We start from the raw sequence: 21,708 nt of genomic DNA on the forward strand, positions 1-21,708 counted from the left end.
TGTAATACAGCACATGCACAGTAACTATGAACTACTGTAAAACAAAAACAAAACAAAAGTACTTTTAATTATTGAAAATTATATTAATACATTTATCTATGTTATTGTGAACATATATTTGTTTTACAATAGAAGGTCTGCTACCTTTTTAAAGATTGAATCACAGTACCTATTTTATTATATATGTGGTATGAACTCTAGGCACAGGTGACTAGTCATTTATGAAGCAATACTTAAAAAATTAAGTATGAACACTATCCACTGTGAATGGGAAGGTTGAGGTTACTTTGAAGAAAAAATATTAAACTGTTTACAAATAATGTTTTAATCTACAGTAAAAAAAAATCTCCTTTTTCAGCTCTGACAAGATTTTCATTTTAGTGATAATGCTATATATTCTCACTGCAAATTTGTTCCTTACTTAATCATATCTGCTTTGTCTTTCATTATAAAAAAGTAATGTTAATCTTAAGGGTTAGCTGTATCCTTAAAACTGCCAATTGAATAAATATAAAGTTTAGAATATAATGGTTATTTTTCCTTGCACTCTGGGGTGACATGCTGCGAACCAAAGGTTTACCATTGATTGTGGTCCCATCTGTTTTTGGTTATGAGTCTCATTAACAATAAATATGCCTATTTTAATCACTTTTTTAATCAAGATTATTCTTTTTCATTACATTAACTGCTATTTAACTCAACACTGCATATCTAAATTACCAACATCTACTGGGTCCTTGGTAGTACTTCATCAAAACATGGCTAACACCCAAGCTTTTCTTTCCTTAATTTGAAATTAGTTGAAGACAAAAATATTTTGAACTGAGAAATTACTACCACTTTTTTTTACAAACACCAAATTTTTGTTTCCTTAGTTAACCCATATGCGTCTCCAGTCATAACCAGTGAATAAAAATATCATGCTAGCAATTATAGATAGATAGATAGATAGATAGATAGATAGCATAGTGACTAAATATTTAATTGGTCATATCCACTGTGTCTACACTGTTCAGCTTAATCATCTTGCAAAAAGAATATAATGCAAAAGAAATGGATGCAAAAGGTGCAAAAGAAAACCCCTCCACATAATTTACCAATTTAAACTTTTACATTCAAGGCTAAAGTTCAACAAAGCTTCCCTCCATCTGAAATACCAGTGAGATATACTCAACATGATTTCTCATGAAGAGTTAATTATTGTCTTTGGATATGATAGGGATAGGAGTTTCTGCTGGTTTCCTATTCAAGCATTTGTTCTATTCTATACGTTTTTAGAAAAAGATACACTACTGCATGTTTATACTGTTGATGGAGGATGACATTTTAAATATTTTGTGAGTGGATTTCAGTTGTTTGCATATGGTTCTACAAGTAGAAGTGACTACTGTATCTTCAATACTTTGAGACTTAGCTCCCTCCCCTTTCTCTTTATCTCCTCCTCCTTTCTCTGATAAAACCCCTTAATCACATTTAAGAGAGGCTCTGTTCTTATCCATTCCATATGGCTGTGATAATCCAGGCCAAGCTTTCACTGTGACCTTTTAAAGAGACAAAGAAGCAAAACACTATCTAGAAACAGGAAGACTGCAGTTTGAGTGAAATTTCATAAAAAGACCTGAAACTCACCACTTCAAAACTTGACAGCATATAAATAATGGAAACAAAGGAGATTCCCTTTGTAGAACGATGTCTTGAAGATGATTTCTAAATCCCTTTTTGTAAAAAAACAAAACAAAACATAAAAACCCTAAAGGATACTTCCTTTCAAAATTCTATTTTTCTTAAAATAGTAAAAGGAAAATATATAAGCCAAATATAGCAGCTATTGGAGGGGACACAATAAAAGAAATCCAGAGAGAGAAAAAAGTACTAATAAATTTACAGAAACGTGGTGATTGCAATAATAGGGAATGAGAAAGGGAAATAATTATTATAATGCATAATAATTATATTTAAACAAACATAATGCTGACAATACTGAATCAAAACATTTTTTAAAAAAAAGAGGAAAGTGAGATTAGGTATGACCTGCCTAAGTCTGAACAGAGGGAAAACGAGATAGCTTTTCTATTTGACTCTTTAGAAAGCAGAAAAGCTAGTGAGTTTTCTATTTATAATTATTTTTCTAATAAGCTATAACAATAAAAAAAATAGAAAATACAACTGAAGGCATGCCTCCTTCCCACAAAGAAAAAAAAAACTAACCCGACAACTTTCTGCACATAGCTTTACGGAAAAGAAACAAAATAAAAATACTAAAAGCTACAGAAAAAGTAGAAACTAAAGATATAAACACTTAGTTTCACTATTGCGCTTGTTGTTTATTATTATTTGTAATGCATAGAAGCTCTTCTTTCTCATTTACCCGGAGAGACAGACAGACGGACGAACCGGGGCGGGGGGGGGGGTAGGAACGGAAAGTAATACAATCAGCACCAAAAGTAAAACAAAAGCAAAATCCTTCATTTGAGAAAATTAAAAATAATATACTTAGGAAGAGTTAAGCAAAATCAAGGTTAGGGACAAGAGATGGGAAGTGAGAAAAGGGGAAATCAGGTTACCAAAAAAAACAGTAATAAATTAATCCTGTGAGATTTCAAATTCTTGTTGTCTGTCGGCTGGCTATAACTGTTATTTAGGCCGGTTTGGTGGTGGTTGCTGGATGTTACAGGGTTGTGTGTCTGCGTGTGTGTGTGTGTGTGTGTGTGTCCGGGACGCAGCTTGGCTTGCTCGCTCTCGCCCTCTCTCACTCTCGCTTGCTCTGTCCCCATTAAATTATTAGTTGACTCATCACTCCTCCTCCTGCTCCTGCCGCCGCCGTCCCTTGCTCCTGCTCCTTCCTCTTTTCCTCTCCGCTATTGCTTTCTGCTGCCGCTTCTGCTGTTTCTGCTGCTGCTTCTTCTTCTTCTTCCTCCTCCTCCTCCTCCTCATTTTAATACAAAATAACACGGAGGGCTACCGGCTTGCTTTTTTTTTTTAAGAGAGAGATACAGTTTAAGACAGTAGGAGGACGCAGCCTCCCTCCTGCTGCCTGGAGCTCTTCCCCGGCGGCCCCGGATCATTCGACGCGCCGTCCTGGGAGGGAGAGACAGACAAGCAGGAGGAGGTGGTGACGGCGTAAATCGATGCGCGGGGGAGGGTGTCGGGGGGGCTTGAGAGGATGGAAGAAAGGGCATCTTGAAGGGGTGGAAATGGGAATTGGATTAAAAAGGGGGCTGGAGGGTTAAGGCAGAAGGGGGAGGGGGTTAAAACCAGAAAGCCGGAGGTGGGGGGGAGGAGGCGAAGGGAGGGGTATAGAGAGCCGAGGGGGGTGCGATTTCCGGCACAGGGCGCGCAAGAATTTGTAATCAGCTTGATTAGAGTGAGGCGGCTGTGCATTTATTACACACAATACCCGGAATAACAGGGAGCAATGCGAACGAACGAGAGACGCCGCTGGCAGGGGCACTGGGCAATCGCGAAACGTATGCAGAGCGGTCTGCCGCCGGGTACGGGCCAAAACAGAAGCAGCAGTAGCGACTTCCTGATAAAGCTAGCGAGAGAGGGCGCTCAGGGGTTGAGAGGGCGACAAAGGGGAGAACCGAGGGACGGGCGAGGAAAAGCAAGCGTAAAGTCTCTATAAATCCCAAGTAGCCACGCAACATACATAGCTCCTTCTTCAGCACCAGCGGGACAGCAGCTATTGATAGCAACGGGATAGAGGTAACTCGCTAGTTGCCAAAGGCACTCCCGAGAAGTAGCGCACCTAACAAATTTAGAAACAAAGTGGGACTAGCAAGAAGTGGGCATCTGCCCAGGCAGAAAGATCTACAGAGATGGAGGGAAGAGAGAGCAGGTGCACATAATGCACAGGAGCATATGGTTGGCATTCAAAGTTTCTTAGCTAGGGAGAAACGGGATGGATCGTGCTATACTCTCCTGAGGAAAAGGGAGAATCCTTTAATTGTCGCAGCTTGAAGTAATAATACAAATACACACCAGCAGCACCATTAGCCCTTTCATTTGCCCCGTACCCAAATTTGGACCTGCTTGAGTAGACAAATGGAAATTCTATCAAGACTAAAATGGGTTTCATTGATTAGTTCTTACAAAAAAGTATTACATACAAAAGTTATACTCCATGGTTTTCTTAACTACGGTTGTGTATTCATAGAAGCCATTGTTAGATAATATTAATCCCAAATAAAGCCAATTCAGTACTGGTAACTTGCTGCAATAACCTATGGCTCAACTTAATAATTTTCCAATGATAACACTAATGAAGTGTCTTGCATGTTATAGATGCAAGGAACTCATTAATAAAATGGATTAATGTATAATCATTTAAATGTCAGTCAAAACAATTACAATAGGTCATGGGTTGTTTCTTTGAAATCTTATTGCCTTACAGAAAAATTGGGCAGGAGATTTACGTAACACAGATGTTCAGATCTCCAACACAGGTTTGTTGCAGACCTGTTTTTTTCACATAGACAAAAATGTCAAATTGGCAAACTTTATATGCATGCACTTTTTTTAAGTAGGGAGGAGTTACAGTGAAAAATAAATGTAAAATTGCTCAAGAGAATAGGAAATTGTAGGCTGTGCCAATTCTTTGCAGTGCTGCACTAAAGTGTATCATCATTAGAGAGAATAACTGAGAATGAATAATTATAGAAATGCAAAGATGACTGGAAATGGAACAACCATAACCATCCTGAATGATCTGAAGTACTTTATATTGCATGGGTTTTTTTATAAGATATAAAATAAACACAGTTATATGCTTATTTGGTATGGATCAGGCTGAAGCAATATTGCTGCAACCAAAGGCTTTAGAAGATTGTAAAAAGTATGCCATGACATTAATTCATTCAATTTTTTTTAAAAAAATATTCTATAGCTATTATAAGTCTTTTTGACATACGTACTTACATATGTTCCCATCACACTATTTTCAGGATATGCATAGTTATGCAAAGTGTAGAAAAAGAATAAGAAATAAATTAGAGGAGGACAGAGTAAAAAGAAATCTTAGAAAACAAAGTTTAACAGTGGTAAATTATACCACCATTATCTATAACTTAGTGCCAATTTTTTGTGGTACAGCTTGTGAATGGGATCCCATTAAGCTATATGTCAACTTCATTTTCTGGCATTCTCAGCAATGGCCATGCTGTTCAAGAAATTTTGGAGTTGATACCTATATATTAGGATTACTCAAGATGGAAAAACACCTGTATAATGTATATCAATAGTTTTAGCACATTGAAAGTTAGAAAGAATGTTAGTCTGCCACAGTAATCTATATGGAAAGACACCAAACACACTATGGGACAGCAAATACCGCAGTTGCTAATTTATTTGCAACTGTAATAATTATCAAAATTAATGGTAGAGTGAATATGCTCTATCACATGAGAAGCAAGTCATGTCGGTAGAAAGGAAAAAAGTCCATGCAAACTAATACAATAGAAACTTTTTTACTAATTTGATAGAAAATATATGTCCAGAAGCTAGTTAAGCAAGGCAACATGAATTAAAATCTCAAGATCTTTAGCCTAGATGCAATCACTTAATTAGTTTCTGGATATATATATATATATATAAATATGAAGTATCTATAACTAGCAGTAATTACTATTCTGCTTTTCAAATGCAAGTATTTTTTTTAAAAAAGTAAATGGACTGTCACATGAACAATGTGTTTTCTTAAATAGGCAACTAGAAGGTACATTTTTCTTAAGGAAAATAAAAAACACAGTGCTGAATACTTCAAATAAAAAGGTATAAATTAGCAAATGTTTAAAAAATGTATTAATATGTGCATCTTTGTACAATACCAAAACAAAGCATTGAAGGTACAGAGTTACATAGGCTGGCATCTACCGAAGTAGATATAAACACCATAGACTGTGCAGAAAATGGTAATGGGGTGAAATACATAAAATATTTATAGCAGTCAGGAACGCACAGAATATATTACTATATTAGAAATAAAGAGTATGATGCTTGAAACACAGCAGTTATTTGAAAGATCAGAATATAGAAGTTAATATTCAGGCTGTCTGTGCATACACAAATATAGACACATAAAATTAATGCAGCACATTTCTCATACATATGTTCATAATCAGTGCCTTTAACTTGAAATACTCTAACTAGCATGTGTGAAATAGCCATCAAACACTAAGATTCTATACTGTGTTATTTGAAATATAATTCTTTTCGATCATCTATCAACATATTTGTAAATCTATCTAAAAATCTCATAAATGTGTACTTATTAAAATTCAGAGTCAATATTCCAAATGAATTCAATACAAGACTACAACTTATTCACTTTAAGACAACTGCTTAAGATAAACTATGGAAATCAGCTTGACTAAAGGTTATAAGGTATTATCCATGCAATTAAGAAATTTCATTTTTGCTGTTATCAGTTGTGTGAGCCACACACCATACTTTTTAAAAATAAGCAGCTATATGGATAATTGAAATTGTAACAGGTGTGTGAGGACCAATGGCCAGGCTGGTAGAAATGTTGTGAGTGGTAATAATAACATCTGAAGGGTTTCAGTTTAGTTTAAATTCTTTTATAGTGTAATCTGTATACTAGTTGGAACAATCCATTTAAATTAATTTTAAATACATGTTTATAACATAAATACTCTCTAGTTCATACTGAATAAAACTCCACAGGTGTGTGTGTGTGCGTGTGTGCGTGCACGTGCACAAACATACATACACAAAGAATATGCAAAATCTGGAAGCATTGACAGGCAATTATCAATTTTCCGCTTTCAAAGGGGGCTACTTGGTAGTTTTTAATTTTTTTAAAAAAAAGTTCCAATAACAGTACAGAACTCTACTTACAGTATTAAGGATAAAGATATCTATGTTATTAAAATACAAATGTAAAACAAAATTCATACTGTTATCTTTATATGAATAGCTAAATATCTGCCCTGGGAATATTTAAAGTGACCAAGAATAAGGAAAACAAAATTAGAATGATTATTAATGAACTCAAATTGAATGATACCTGAAAAAAGGTCTAATTAAATTCAGTCATTCTTTTTGTCTCAAAAATACATTTGTTTCATTATTATGGGTAGCTTTTTTGAAATTATTTAAAATGTGGAATGAAATTTTCTGGCTAACATGGGAACAATAGAAGACATGTGAAAACATATAATGATGTCAAAATAAATAGTTTTGTACAGAATATATAACAATATATTTTGGAATAATATAATTTTATTAGATCTGTAAGCTTTAAATTGATTCTAATAATACGCTACCATTAAAACCTGATCTTTACTTAACTGGCCATATTATATTTCAGAAGCATGAAATAGAGACTTCTGAAGAAACATTCCACAAAGTTCTGCAAATCAAAAATACTAATATTAGAATCAATTAGATTTTAATAATGTTAAAATCATTTGAAGTGAAGCGTTATGAACTTAAATGCTTATTTTTCTGAAACATATTCCACTTTGTTTAAAGCCTATAAAGTAGCAGCAATTCATTGCTGATTAATTAGTTGATTTCAGAGTACAATCTGGATCCAGACACAATCTAATCTGGTTTATGATGATGGCAGGAATGAAATTTAGCTAATGATTGGAATTGTGGTTACTGTGGTTCTTTGTATGCACATGTCTGTGTGTGTGTGTGTGTTTAAGAGACTGGACCTCATCTCTATTTTTCTTGTATTTGGATCCAATATCAGACACAAAAGTTAGGTTTTGATTTCATAGAAAAACAAGTTCAGTTTGAACTTGAGTTGGAAAGTACAAAGCAAACAATTCTTTTTTTCCTGTAATTTCTTTGTTTCTTTAATTATTTTTAGCTATAGGGAAGACCAAAATGCAAGGTTGTATATAATAGGAAACAGCCGACGCTAGCACAAAGCTATCAAAACGTATGTGTGTTTGAATTGTATTGACCTTTTGCACAATGACAGGATTTTTTTCCTTGCAATTTTTTATTATCATGTTTTAAATCCTAAATGATTTTGGCCTGAAAAGCAAAGAAATATTTTTCTTGATACTATGTGTAATGTTTTCTGTTGTATAAAAGGAGTAACAGACATCTCCTCTATCAATTTGCATGTTCACTTAATCTAAATTCAGTATATTGAGTATATTGAGTTAGGTATATCTAATTCAAGCACGGAGTGGCAACTTTTGATGCCCAGGACTATACTTAGTTACTTTTTGAGGACATGGCCTTTACTGTCCTGGATGGACATTAGCATATAGGGCAGGGGAAGAACAGGCCAAATAATAGACAAAAAATTTAAAGCTGAAAGCTGAAAAGAGAATGGAGGGGAATTACACATAGCCCTGATACTCATGGTTTTCCATTCATGCAAGAATGCAATTTGGTAATATGATAGTATTGTCCATTCAGAATAGTACCCATCACATTTACCATTAATTTTATTTGAATTTACCCTATTTAAAAATATTACACATATATAACACAATGTATCAATGCAAATAATTATAAATATAGCATAGATAGATATTTATGGGCAGGTTAAATTATATTCATATTGAGCTTGACTCTGAGTAAATTACATAAATATAACAGTATAATAATCTTGGCATGATCTAAAGATAGGTTGCTACTGCCTTCTAGAATATTCTACAACTTCCTATTCTAGTCTTCACCTTGTGGATTTCCTGGTTGTTAGCAATGAAAACCCCATTAGTGAACAATTAATACAGCAACTAATGTTTTGCATATTGGCAATTTATAGTGTTTTTTGTTTAATATACTCTTAGAGAACATAGTATTTACTCATGAAATATAGTTACATATTCAAATATTATGTTTTACATTAGATAATACATAGGGTATATATTTGAGTTAGTAATTGGGGAGTGTGATGGAATGTAAATCTGCAGGAGCAATGGGGGAAAATTTTGCAATACAGAGCTTTCCCAGGGAAATGCCCAGATTAAGATAATACACAATCCTAAACTTAACAGGACCAGACTGTGGGGTGGGAGGGAGGAGAAGTTCAGAGTAACCATATCCTAAAATCTCTTAAAATATATCTAGTAGGTATATAGTTATATCTTTAGTGTGATGGAATGTAAAAGATGGATTGTATATACATAATATATTTGATTTTTTTCTATGGTTAACTTGCACAATTTCATTTGTAATAATTTGCTCTATTTTCAAAGTAAATATAAAGGATGCTCAACATATTTTAGCATTTAGGTATGTCTTTAATTGTTTCTTTAATTACAAAAGTTTATTACATGTTTAGGAATATGTCCCACAGAATATATAAGGTTTTACTGTTAAATACATGGATGTAAGGTTGCAGCCTACATATTCAATTGGTTTGTAAATTTAAAGGAAGAATCACTCATTTTTGTCCATTTTTTTATTGTTCTCTCGGTGTTTTTTTTTTCTTCAAATAACCTTGTGGATTTGTATCAGGATTATCAGAACTGCATCTCGATGAGCTCAATACTAAATTACTTTGATACTCTCATCCATAACAATTCCATGTTTAAATATTGTGTTTTCTCCCACCAAATATATTCCCTTTGATGAATACAGGGTTCTACCTCAAGGCCAGATTACATTAATGTACAGTACATTTTCCCATGGTTTAAATTGTCTGAATAATTTGCCCCAGTGGACAAGATCTATTTCATTGAAGGAACAACAGTAACTAATGTTCTGTAGTTAGTGCTATCTGCTAATTTAAAGGTAACAATTGGGAGGTTTCCACCGCTGCCTCCTCCCAATTGATGTCACCAACTGGCAAGAAAAATCACTATCATTTCTCAAAATAAAGCACAGTGGGCCTAGGCATGTGCTGGAAGGAAGCTTCTTCTCAAGTTGCCCAAGTAACAAGTCATACTATTTCTGAACTGGTGTTCTTGGATGTTAGTAAACCCATATCCAAAACTAGTCTGTATGACAAATCAGTTGAATGCAGGTACTGTGTGAGACAAAGCCGGAAGCTTGCATAATGTATATAGAAAGCTCCCTCTTGCTTCATCTTGGGACCATATTATACCTCCAAACCAGAGGTCTTCAAACTTGGCAACTTTAAGACTTGTGGACTTCAATTCCCAGAATTCTCCAGTCATAATTCTGGTAGTTGAAGTCTACAAGTCTTAAAGTTGCCAAGTTTGGGGATCCCTGCTCCAAACCTATCAATTGGGACTCAGGTTTACTGATAGAATGAAAGTAGAAAATAGTATCAGGCTTTCCCAGATTGCATTGATTTTAAGATGCATCTAATTATGGTGTTAAATTCTCTTCCATCAGAATATTAGTTATGTTTAAATAAGCAGCACCAATCAGCCTTTAAATAAGCAGATGTCTCTGTGAAAGCCAGGCACCCAATCTTTCCAATAACCTAACCAAAATGGCCATGAAGAACAATTTCTACCACAGCACAGTACCACATCACCAATGACTGATGAAGTCTAAATCACTAAATCAGGAGAAAACTTTATTGATTTACACTCAAAGACCACAAAACATGAAACACACTACTTTAAAATCAAAACGGTCTCACCAGTGGATAAGGGATGAAAGAAAGATGATGTCATGAGGATACGTCTTCTTAGTACAAGGACTTCTGTTGCTATTATGATATGCACTATGTTCATTTGTGTAGACTTTCAGATTCCCCTAACCATTTAGATTGTATCATTATGTAAAGCTGAATTTTCCATTTTCTACTGATTGAGGACAAAACAAACATATTTTCTATACAGTTTGCATAATAGATTATGTAAAATCAAATTAGCAATATATTCACTAAGAATATTACTTGTTAAATTGATTAACATATATATAATAAGAAATATACAAGCTGCCACATTTTATATCAATTGTAGCTTCTGAGAACCTTATGTAGACTGGCCCACAATGATCATATATTGGCAGCATGGGAAACTGCTTTTGGAATAAATAAGATTAGTCCTTTATACGCTCCAGCAGTGACTTTTTTCAAAATCTTTCACTGCCATCTTAAAATGTCATAATGTTCAATCTCCAACAATAATCCTTCAGGTAATGCCACTTTGCATAATTTTTAATATTAGTGGAAAACATTTGAAACTCTTGGGATTGGGGAAAATTCTTATACATATCAGCTATGAAGAGAAAAAGAATAACCTATTGGAGCTTATTGACAGGATTGATAAGAGAAGAATCTTTACAGGTAAGCCTTCCTGCAAACCATATTCATCTGCAGACCATATTTATGCTTTTTCTCTGCCTGATTTAATCTGTCTTCAGACTTTTGTGCTAATACCAAAATATTAAATATTATTTGCCAAATAATCCTTCTTTAAACACAATGGTAAGACACAATAAGAGAGTCTATTTATTGTGCTAACAGTAAAAGAAACCACATTATGGCTTTGGGTATTTAATTAGGTATTTAAAGTGATATTACTTATTGGAGGGTACAACAGTATTTGCTTTTTTTTTTAAAAAACCACAGTTATTCCTAATAATGTACTATTTATTGAATAGATTGCTCTATTACAGGTTTTTTTTTAAAAAAATCCTATTTAAAGTAGTTTTTTAAAAATAGGACAGTATGTCCACTGGTGCTATGTATATACAAGTTTTTAATTAAAAGAGTTCTTTCACTGTACTTTGTACTAATTTTCTATATTGGCATGTTAATAAGCACATGTCTGTTAAATGTGCAGTTTTCTCCAAATTTTTTATTTATTAAACAAAGAATGGAGTTTGAAGGAACAGAACAGCCAGATTGTAACACTATGCACAATTTATCCTTAAACAGGATAAATCAGTTTTTATTCAGTGTGTAAATGAGAGAAGTACAAAGACTTATACATTAGTTGAAAACAGATTCTTTGATATTGACTTGAAATAGAATATCTTATAGATTGCAGTAACATTATGTTTTGTGTAACAACTGTATAACTGCATTATACATAAGAAAAAGCTGAAAAAAGAGATTCTCCTTTTAATTATTATTATTTAAATAAGATATCCATCCTACTTTTAAGCTATTACAAACCATTCCAAGAGAGGGGTTTTAAATTCCCTACACTAGAACCCAAGGCAAACACAAGCTAAATACAGACTGCAAGATGTATGGTAAGTGTCCTGAAGACTTTTTATGGATCACATGTATTTTTTTTTTAAAAAAAAGCTTTTATATCTGTCAAGAGCAGTTGGAAAACGATTATTTGCTTTAAAGCATCAAACTGTTAGGTCAATAATCAAATAAATTAATGATTTGTTATTCCATCAACATATTGCTTCTAACAATATTCCCTGCTAATAATGATAGCAGAATGTTTTAGAGTAATTAATTCTGATGAAGAATACCTGATCTGAATAGAAATTAAGTTGGATAGGTAATTAGAAATGGTATATCCAAGGTGGATAATTTTCAGTTTTTTCAAAGTTTAGCTTTTCTCTTAATACTGATAAATCAACACTTTATTCAATAACACATATTGTGGATGTCCACCGCTTATTTCCATAAAAATCCTTTCAGACTTTGCAACATATTTAAGACATATAACTACAATGTAAAATGTACATTAAACTTATACCAAGGTACAGAGTCTGGACTACAAAATGTGAAAAACTATGCAGTGCTCATATGAAATTTTGAAGCCCAATTATACTGGGCTTCGAAACTCCACATGAACACTACATAGTTTTTCTAACATATACCCATTTTTTGTGTGCCGGAAGGTGAACGTAAGCTACATTTCCCCATAGATAGGCCTTGAGGGAAGGCCTATTTCCCCACAAATAGGGCCTCCCCGATTTTAAATTACTGAACGAGCCACAAGTATTGTTTAACCATGTACTGATTGGCATATTAAAAAAGTAAGAGTAACTAAATAGTCCATAGGCAGTGAACAAAACTTCTTTACTAGGGCATAAAAACTACCCAATTTTAGTTTACGTGCATATGATAGCATTTTGGTCTATATTTAAAGCAAGAGACAATTTTCAAAAATTGTTTTAAAATTTGATAAACAAGATTATTTTCTTTTTTATAACATCAAATCAGATGCATAGATAGTAATCTAAGACTGCTTAAGCTAAAGAAATATTAGAATGAAATGTCATACTTTTCTGGACTTTGAAAATTTAGAGAACTTCTAGTCTACAGATGCTGCCAAATTAAAATTTCAATTTATGACAGTTTCTGGTTTAGTAATATCTGAAGTTTTCTTTCTTGTGCTTTAATTTAACACAGTAATCTTAAATGCATGGTGGAAATGCCAAATAATTACGGTGTTTGTTGTAGATATACATGCATAAAGGTTTCACAATATATCATGCAATTAAATGGTATATTTAAAGATCTTCACTCTAGACATTAATTTTCTGCTCTAAAGTGTGAGAGGTTATATAACTACCTATAGAAACCTTTAGGATGTCTCTTTCACTATGCTATATGATAAAATGCAGATTATTTCTCTTTTGAACAAGATAGTTTAGGCAATAGTCCACTTCATTTTGATATCTGCTTCTCTTTGAATAAATTGCATATAGATTACAATTTCATAAGCACATGTTTTCTTCAATATATATAAACTAAAAAACTGCCACTGGAATAAATAAACAATAAACATTATTTAAACTTCGAAATTAAACATACATTGTAAAAGCTATATTTTCAAAGCTAACATTTAACAAAACTTGCAATATGTACATTTCTTAAAGATATAGGATAAGGAACAGATAAGTTATTTTTTACAAGAAAACATTAAGTTATGTATTTTTAAAACCCTGTAAACTATGTTAGATGTTTATCTGTACATAAGAGACAGGTGTAGTACAAACAGGAAAAAAAGCAAGAAGCCAAATGAGAAATTTTTAAATCCCAAATCCATCTGTTAAATTTGAATTCATGCATAACTGATTATTCCATGACTGGTAAGTTTCCTTTTTTCTGCAGTAGCTTAACGCATGTGTTTTAACATTACAAGTTAAACTGCCAAAAAAAGAAGATATTAAGAAAAAGTAACATCACCTCATTTAACAGAAGTGACCTACGTTTTAAGAAATCTCAAAATATCTGGAGATTAAATATTGATAAGCTATGATGTTATTATAATAATAAGGTTAAAGAAGCTCACTATACTAAAAAGAGATAAAATGTGGGAATAACTGAAGGATACAGAGAGATCAGAAGGAAAAAACATAAGAGAAAATGTGTCAACAATAAACAAGAGGAAATGAGAAAGAAGGAAAGATGAAGGTGGAAACTAATCTCTGTATGTCATTATGACTGCCAGAATACTGGCAAAGAAACAGCATCCTTTTATTTCAATTTTAATCATTTCTGAATTTTAATACCCTATGCCTTTTGTAATTCTCCTGGCAATCCACATAAACAACCAACTCAGCCAAACATCAGTGTAAATTAAATGGCACATAAACCACACCACCAATGTAGTTCTCCCAATCAGGTAACCAAAAGCAGAAAATGTAAGTTTTGTTTAAGTCTCTATGTATGACTAGTCAATTAACTGATATAATTTTTCTTACATTCTTTAATTTTAAAAGGAAGTAGAGTAGTTAACATATATGATTGTTTACAAAAATGAATAAATAAAGCAAGTCAGTAGTAATAGAATAATCAGTGACCATCAGGGTCTGAAAAAAATGAGTTTGCTTTCACTGGCACTAAGGAGCATCACATGATTATTTAATTACAGCTCTAATTTTTGTCTCATGGATGGCAACATATCAACAATTAATAGGACAAATAGAGGAGACAGCAATTTTAAAGAAACAGTCTATATGCAAAACACAGGCTAAAATACAACAGAATGATTTTTGAAACACGTATTTCATATGCCATGAATATAGTTTTCTATTTTGATGCATCTATTACATCTACAGAAGAACTAAGTCCATTCAGTTGGGTTCATTTTTCCTAAAAGATCTCTAGACTAGAAGATAATATTTTGGAACTGATACGGAATTTAGAGTGTATTTTGAAGCACACTTGAAAGATAAACTTAAAATAGCAGGCTTCCTTCAGTGAATGAACAGCTTATATATAATCAGTAATGAAATTACAAATTCAGTGAAATGAAACCATGCGGTTACAAGAAATCATACTATATACTTTGCCTAGACTCTAGGAAAGACCCCCACACCATTCAGAATACAGGCCACGTATCTCACCTGATTAGCAGCTGAACCATTTTTCAAACTTTACAAAGGCAAAGTTTTTAGAAAAATGCCTTATTTAATAATCACACTGTGAAACTGAACACAGAGATGATAGTCTGACAGGGAAATGCGTGCAATTCTCTCACAAAGCTGACAGCATTTCTAATGATTTCCATGCCTGTCCCGGAATAACATCAGATTCAAAACAAGCTACATTTCCATCAATTCCATCAATAAATGTATATATAATAGCCAGATTAAGATAAAATACCATTATTTTGTCTTATTTGGACTGTGTTGCTAAATCCAGTCCTGAGAATATGGATAAAATAATTTGTTGAAAATAAAAATTTAAGCAAGAGTTAAGTCTTTAAGGAAACAACTTAAAAATAGATTTTTTTTAAAAATGCCTGAAACTTTTAAAGTTTGAATATCACAGAAAGAAAGTTATTTCAGGATATGGCAGTACTGCAGATTCTGCAGTTCTAAGCAACAATAAGCAAAACATTCTGACATTTAAAGATGTTGACTAATATAAAAAAGTTTTTTAAAGTTTAGATGTATATTTACTTAATGTATTTAACATGCCACTTCCCACTATTATAAATTGTGAAACTTTTTCTAATATAATTAAACTATAATATTATAAAATCAAAATAAAATAATATTACTTTGAACAGGTGAGAAAAGAATTACTAAACCATATATAATTAGTGCAACAATCATAATGGGAAGGCCTGATCAAAGAAATAAGTGTTCAGAAATAGATATATCACAAGTTAATTCCTTTTTAATATAAAGTTGCGTAACTATTTTTCTACATTAGGAATTCCAAAGAAAAATTAGTTTAATGAATCAAACTAATACAGTTGCACACAATTTATTTCAGGAGTCCTAAATTAGACAGTAAATAAATATTTTTTGCTTTATAAAATTCATAGGAAAACTTTGTTCCTAGATAGATTTAAATACTATAGTAGATATGTAAATCAAAATGAGTCCTCTGTACATAATAAATGCAATCTGAAAAATATATTTTCTATAAAGATACAGATTTATGAAAAAGATACAGTGCATATAAGAAAATTTACAAATAATTATAGCTTCAAAGTAGGTGGTTAAATCTGTATCTTTTTCATTTATAAGCACAATCATCACTATTTAATTTCAGGAACCAATATGTACAATATATATTACTTTTCCGCAAAGTTCACTTGAGTATTTACCTATTCTAAGAGATGGTTTGGGAACTGCAGTATATAGAAAGTAATGAAGAAAAGGTCCTAGAATGTTAGGTGGAAAAGTTATAATTTTGCTATGTTTTAAGATTTATTTTTGAAAAGTACAATACTGTGCAAAACAATTGCCCTATTCATCCCTTTACAAGGCTGAAAAGATGGATAGTCCTAAAGTAACACTAAAACTGTTTTATTGATGTTCATGTTTCAAATTCTCACAAGCATATCTAGTGTATTAAATGTCATGTTACGGGTACACTAATGTTAAATGAAATATCCAAGATTACAGACTATAAAAAGAACCTTTTTGCATATGAGAAATTCCTCTGAAAATCATATGTATCCTAGATTCTTGGCTCTCTGTGATCTCAAATAAGAAAAAAAGCAAAAAGAGGGTGTTTCACAAGCAAAGTAGCATATAGACACACTTTAACTTTATTTAACTAGAAAACATTCTATGTGACGTAGGTCTTCACCTTATAATAAAATAATGGAATTCACCACCAAAAAATATTTCCTTGAATCAGTGCCTCCTATTCCTAGAAAAGTATTGCAGATCTATTATTTTCAAAATGGTTGCATGACCATTTGTAGAAGGCAACAGTTCAGTTATGTGGTATAAGAACCATGGAAACCATAGTATGGTATACTATCATAGAATTAAACACAAATTGAGAAAAAAAGTATTAAGTCAGATAGTAGTAATACAGACTATGCTATAGGACTATTATAATTTTTAAACTTCAGCCTGTAAGTTAAAACAGAAATGTGTTGTACTTTGTGTAGTATTAATTAATCTTATTTTTACATGTGATCATACATTAGAGATGTACAATTGTACATATACCAATGCCTTATGGTATCATAAAAACTTTCAAAATTTTAAAGTATAAAATACCACCTCCACTCTAGCATATCGTATATGCTACCCTTAATGGTCCACTAATTCACATTCCGGGTAAATTCCAGTGTGAAGCCACAAGCCACATATTACACCAGTCAAGAGATATCATTCAAAAATTATGTAGAATACTGGTCGTAAGTTCATATTTAAAAAGCTTATAATAAAGGACAAATTCAAGCCACTGAATTCTAAGAAAAGCACTTTTTTTACATTTGAAAGGTAGAGAATGTTTACTTATTGAAAGACAAACTTCTTTCAATCATAAGCATGTTTATTAGTTTCTGTTTTATAATTTGAAATGCTAAAACCTGTTCTGTTAATGGTTATATTGATTTCTGACAAGAATTTTTCCTCATATATAATTGCACTACATTGCCTTTCTATAGCCTAACTATTGAGAAATATAATTTTCAATTGCAATAAAAAATCTTTTGATGCTAGCTTTTATTTTTATATTTGTTGTAACAATAACTTGCAGTTCATTTTTGTTGTTGATGCCAAAATGATCTTACAAGAGGGAAGGAAAAAATATCAAGCATATGACTTATTTTAGAAGTTGCATTTAATCTACTTGAAAAGAAAATATTAATTTACTAAGAATTACCATAAGAAGTGAAATGGACAACTTAGTATATACTTATTTAATACCGAAAATGATTAAAGTGTGAAACTCAGTTTATTTTTTAAATATATTAAGAACTGTTGCACATCAATAAACAAAATGGAAATCTGAAACTTTTGCTATTCAGCTCAAGTTTTATAGGTAAACCTTAGTCTGCCACATAAAAAATGAATCCTTGATACAGAATTCTTAAAGTCAGGTTATAGTATATATTAATTAGAGAAAATGAAAATCTGAAACTTCGAATAATATATTTCCATCTTATTTGGAAGATAAGTGCAGTGGGTGTCCTGTGGATAGAATTCTGACTGACATTTTTTATTGTGATAAATGTATTGTTGTGAATTATTAACAAATATAGACTATTTTGTGAACAACATTATCAATACACTGATAATCTGATAGCACTGATAATTTGATGATAAGTGATAACATTAGATTTTACAGACAAATCTGCTGCTGTGAACATATTCAACATACCATGCCTGGAATTGAAGTGTCCAAATAAGTATACAAATACTAAGACAGATAAATTGATACACAGATAAGGCAAGTAGGCATGGTTGGATGATATTTTGGCTATTTAGATTTTAGCTTTGCACTTCGGAAGATGTAGGTAATAGTCGTAACTTTTTTAAAAAAATGTGTAGATAGATGACAATAGGCTGCTTGTTATTGAATACCACCGAAGTAATCGTATTAAAAAGGCTTAAATGTTTGAAGATTATATGTTAATATGCATGAACAATGATCACACAGTACTTTAAAATAATTCTTAATCATAATGTCAATGAATTATTACTAAATGATATTTCCAATTGTAAATTAAATCTAAATATGTTTTGCAATTTTAAAGATGAAATATATTATACAGAATCTACAAACTGGTAAGAGGAATCTATCTTATCCTGTAGGATGGTTTCATTATATGTGCTACAATAAAATAGATTTAATCGTATTTTATACCAAACTCAGGCTCAAATTTCAAAATAAAATTTAACTTAATGTAAAAACCTAGCTTTGTAAATAGCTTTTGCAAACTGCACTAACTTTATTTTAAGTGGCATTTTGGTTTAAATGCATTGAACTTCATGATGACAGATTTGCTGAACATTTTTCCTCACACATATGTGCTTTCAGTTATTAATAATATGCTTCTGCCCCTATCTTCAGCAGCTCAAACAGATACTGTGCAACTTGCTAGTCGTATTATTTTTCTTAAGATTCATCACTTAGATATTGTTTCCTTAAAACAGATTCCAATGGAATCTTTCTTTAAGTTACTCCTGGTACAAATAGCAAAACTTTTTTCTCTATGCTAACAAGGAAGACTTAGTTGCCATGGTTAATACTGCCAGGTAGATATTAAAAAGGAGACAGAGCCATTATTTAGTGGAGACAGGGATATAAATACACATGCACTCACTTATAAACTGGTATTTACTTCAGGAAAGTAATATTTTTCCTGTGATTGATGCTCTGTTAGTTTAATGTAAGATAAATAATGACTAGATGCATAATGACTTTAAATCAGAAGTGTTCATTCCTAAAACAGAACAAAATGACCAAGATCCTGTGCCCATTATAGTAAAATCACATTCATTTATCACATTATTCTAGAAATCAAGCCCATTTATGGAAATATTACAAATCAGAAACATATACAGGTGGACAAAAATAATAAAATCATATAATTTACAGATGAGGATTCTCTTTAGAAACCAACTATCATAATTTAATTAAGAATACCTGGTTAGTCATGAATGTTAATAGAAGTAACAAATAAGATTCTTTTTAGAAAGGTACTCTTACTTCTACTGCTTCACCAACCAAAAATAGGTACTAATATATAACTAAACATGAGAGAAGAAAAACAATTCCAGATTACCTGGCTGTGAAGGAGGTTAAACATTTGTTGGTGACTTAAATATATAAGTATTTGGTGAACCTCGTACTGTGGAGAAGGTATGATTTAGCAGGTAGGATTTTTAATGGAAACTAAAGATTTATAATAACACACAGAAAATTCAACTATCATTACATATCAGTGAAAACATTTTTGAAAAATGTATACAGCACTCTTGTCAGAGCAGACTGGAGTCTAGGGACAAGGGTGTATTTTGCACAGCATATATATATTCATTCATACTATAATAATTATCTCTATTGTTATTAATACAGATATAGTTACATTATTTTACAATTGCATAGATTAATTACATAAGCTAGGCCAAATTTTCTTGAACATTGTATTAAATAGAATTATGAAAATGTAATTTTCAGATTCTTTTAAGGTTTGCAAAAGTATTCATTTTTGTATTTGAAATACTGGATGGAACTTTCTTGTACTTACGTGATTTGGAGCCGCATAGTTATGATGTGGCATTAATAATGAATGACATTTTTAAGGTTATATATAGTTTTTGCTTACTTATCTAGCATAAGTATAACACAAATTGAATGTCAAAATAATTTTTCTATATCAAACTCCAGTTCAGAATTGGAATAAAGTGGCATATGTTCCCCATTAAATTAATATACCTTAGGGAACAGGTAGAATTATGAAATTCTTCTAAATTATGCAGTTCTAAGAAGATTCCCATAAGAAATTACAATGCAGTTTAAAAGATCTATGGTTAAATGCATGAAAATGTAAACTTTCTTTTTTAGGCCCCTTCCATTTATATGTTTCATCTCTGAAACAGATATTAATACATATAACTACTGTTACATATTTTAATTTCCAAGAAAGAAAAGAAAAAACAATATTACAGATATATTGTATTGTTTTTTATTCTAGTTTTTATTAGGATATATAAAGCAAATATCTTTTGAGATCTTATCATTTATAAGCCATTGATTTCTGTAAATTACTTCATAAGGTGCAAAGTACTAAATGTATTTACAGGATACTCCAAAATATTTTCTTACATGTTTGCTTTATATCTTTGTCTGTCACTATGTCTTCCATCTCATGTGAATTCTGGCAGACATATAGAAAGCGAAATTTATACTATGTCTAAACTTAGTGAGGTATACTGTGCTTCTGAGTTATGTTAATATTGATTCCTTTCTTTTTTATTTAGTAGAGTGCTGAAATTAAGTCTTCCATATCTGGTGACTTCTGTAAACACTCCTGAAGAACAGTGAAATATCCGATCAATTCCTTTTACCAACTGAAATTGAAATTTTACCCATAGTATAACCTTTCTTAACAAAGTAAGAAAAACAGAGTAAATATATTAAATTTGTTTTGTAACAGATGCTTAGGTTGTTAAAATTAAAAAAAATCAATTAATGATATTCTTGTCTGCACATTTGTCAAAAATGTAAGCCTCTTTGCTAATTTCTGCAGCAGTCTGGAGCAGAAGTATATGAATATACCAGACCTAAATAATATTATGAAAATATAAAGACTGGCTTCTAAATTAGATCCTTCAAAAACGCATAGCAGTAGAGGTCCCAGTTCTCCACTCTTATATTCTAGATGTTTTTAATCCTTTGCATATAAAATAAAGCAAGGTTGAATAAAAGAGTTATCTTAAAATAATCTGTCAATACACAAAAGCTATTAATCGCAGCTTTCAATAAAGCAAAGGGCTTCTTCACTAAAATAGACATTTTAAGTCAGGCATATTGGCTGTTATTGCCAAAGCTTTTCAGAGACGGATCTCAAAAGTTGCCAAAGCTTTTCAGAGAGGGACAAAAATGTAAGAAGCTTTGACAAGCACGCCAAACTTTGGCACAGACTCTAGATAACACAACCGATACGATTTAAT

At 31.9% G+C, this 21,708-nt stretch overlaps 1 protein-coding gene across 7 annotated transcripts in view; it reads right to left on the bottom strand.

Moving 5' to 3' along the window:
* Positions 1-21,708, bottom strand: part of SATB1 (SATB homeobox 1) — a 109,408-nt gene that overhangs the window by 86,456 nt on the left and 1,244 nt on the right. For 3 of the 7 annotated variants that reach the window (XM_087712834.1, XM_087712833.1, XM_087712830.1), the window contains exons 1-2: positions 2,567-3,098; positions 1,630-1,716 (exon numbers count right to left, since the gene is read on the bottom strand). The exons of 2 other annotated variants lie outside the window; for them this stretch is intronic. The gene's annotated coding sequence lies outside the window, so the exon portion shown is untranslated. Of the gene's footprint in view, positions 1-1,629; positions 1,717-2,566; positions 3,100-21,708 lie in introns of those variants that run through there. 2 more of the 7 variants (XM_087712832.1, XM_014051884.2) reach the window with 2 other exon arrangements.

The sequence above is a fragment of the Thamnophis sirtalis genome, unplaced genomic scaffold, assembly GCF_051295495.1.
Source record: "Thamnophis sirtalis isolate CommonGarterSnake01/CBP01778 unplaced genomic scaffold, rThaSir2_p1.2 scaffold_4, whole genome shotgun sequence".
Lineage (NCBI taxonomy): Eukaryota > Metazoa > Chordata > Lepidosauria > Squamata > Natricidae > Thamnophis > Thamnophis sirtalis.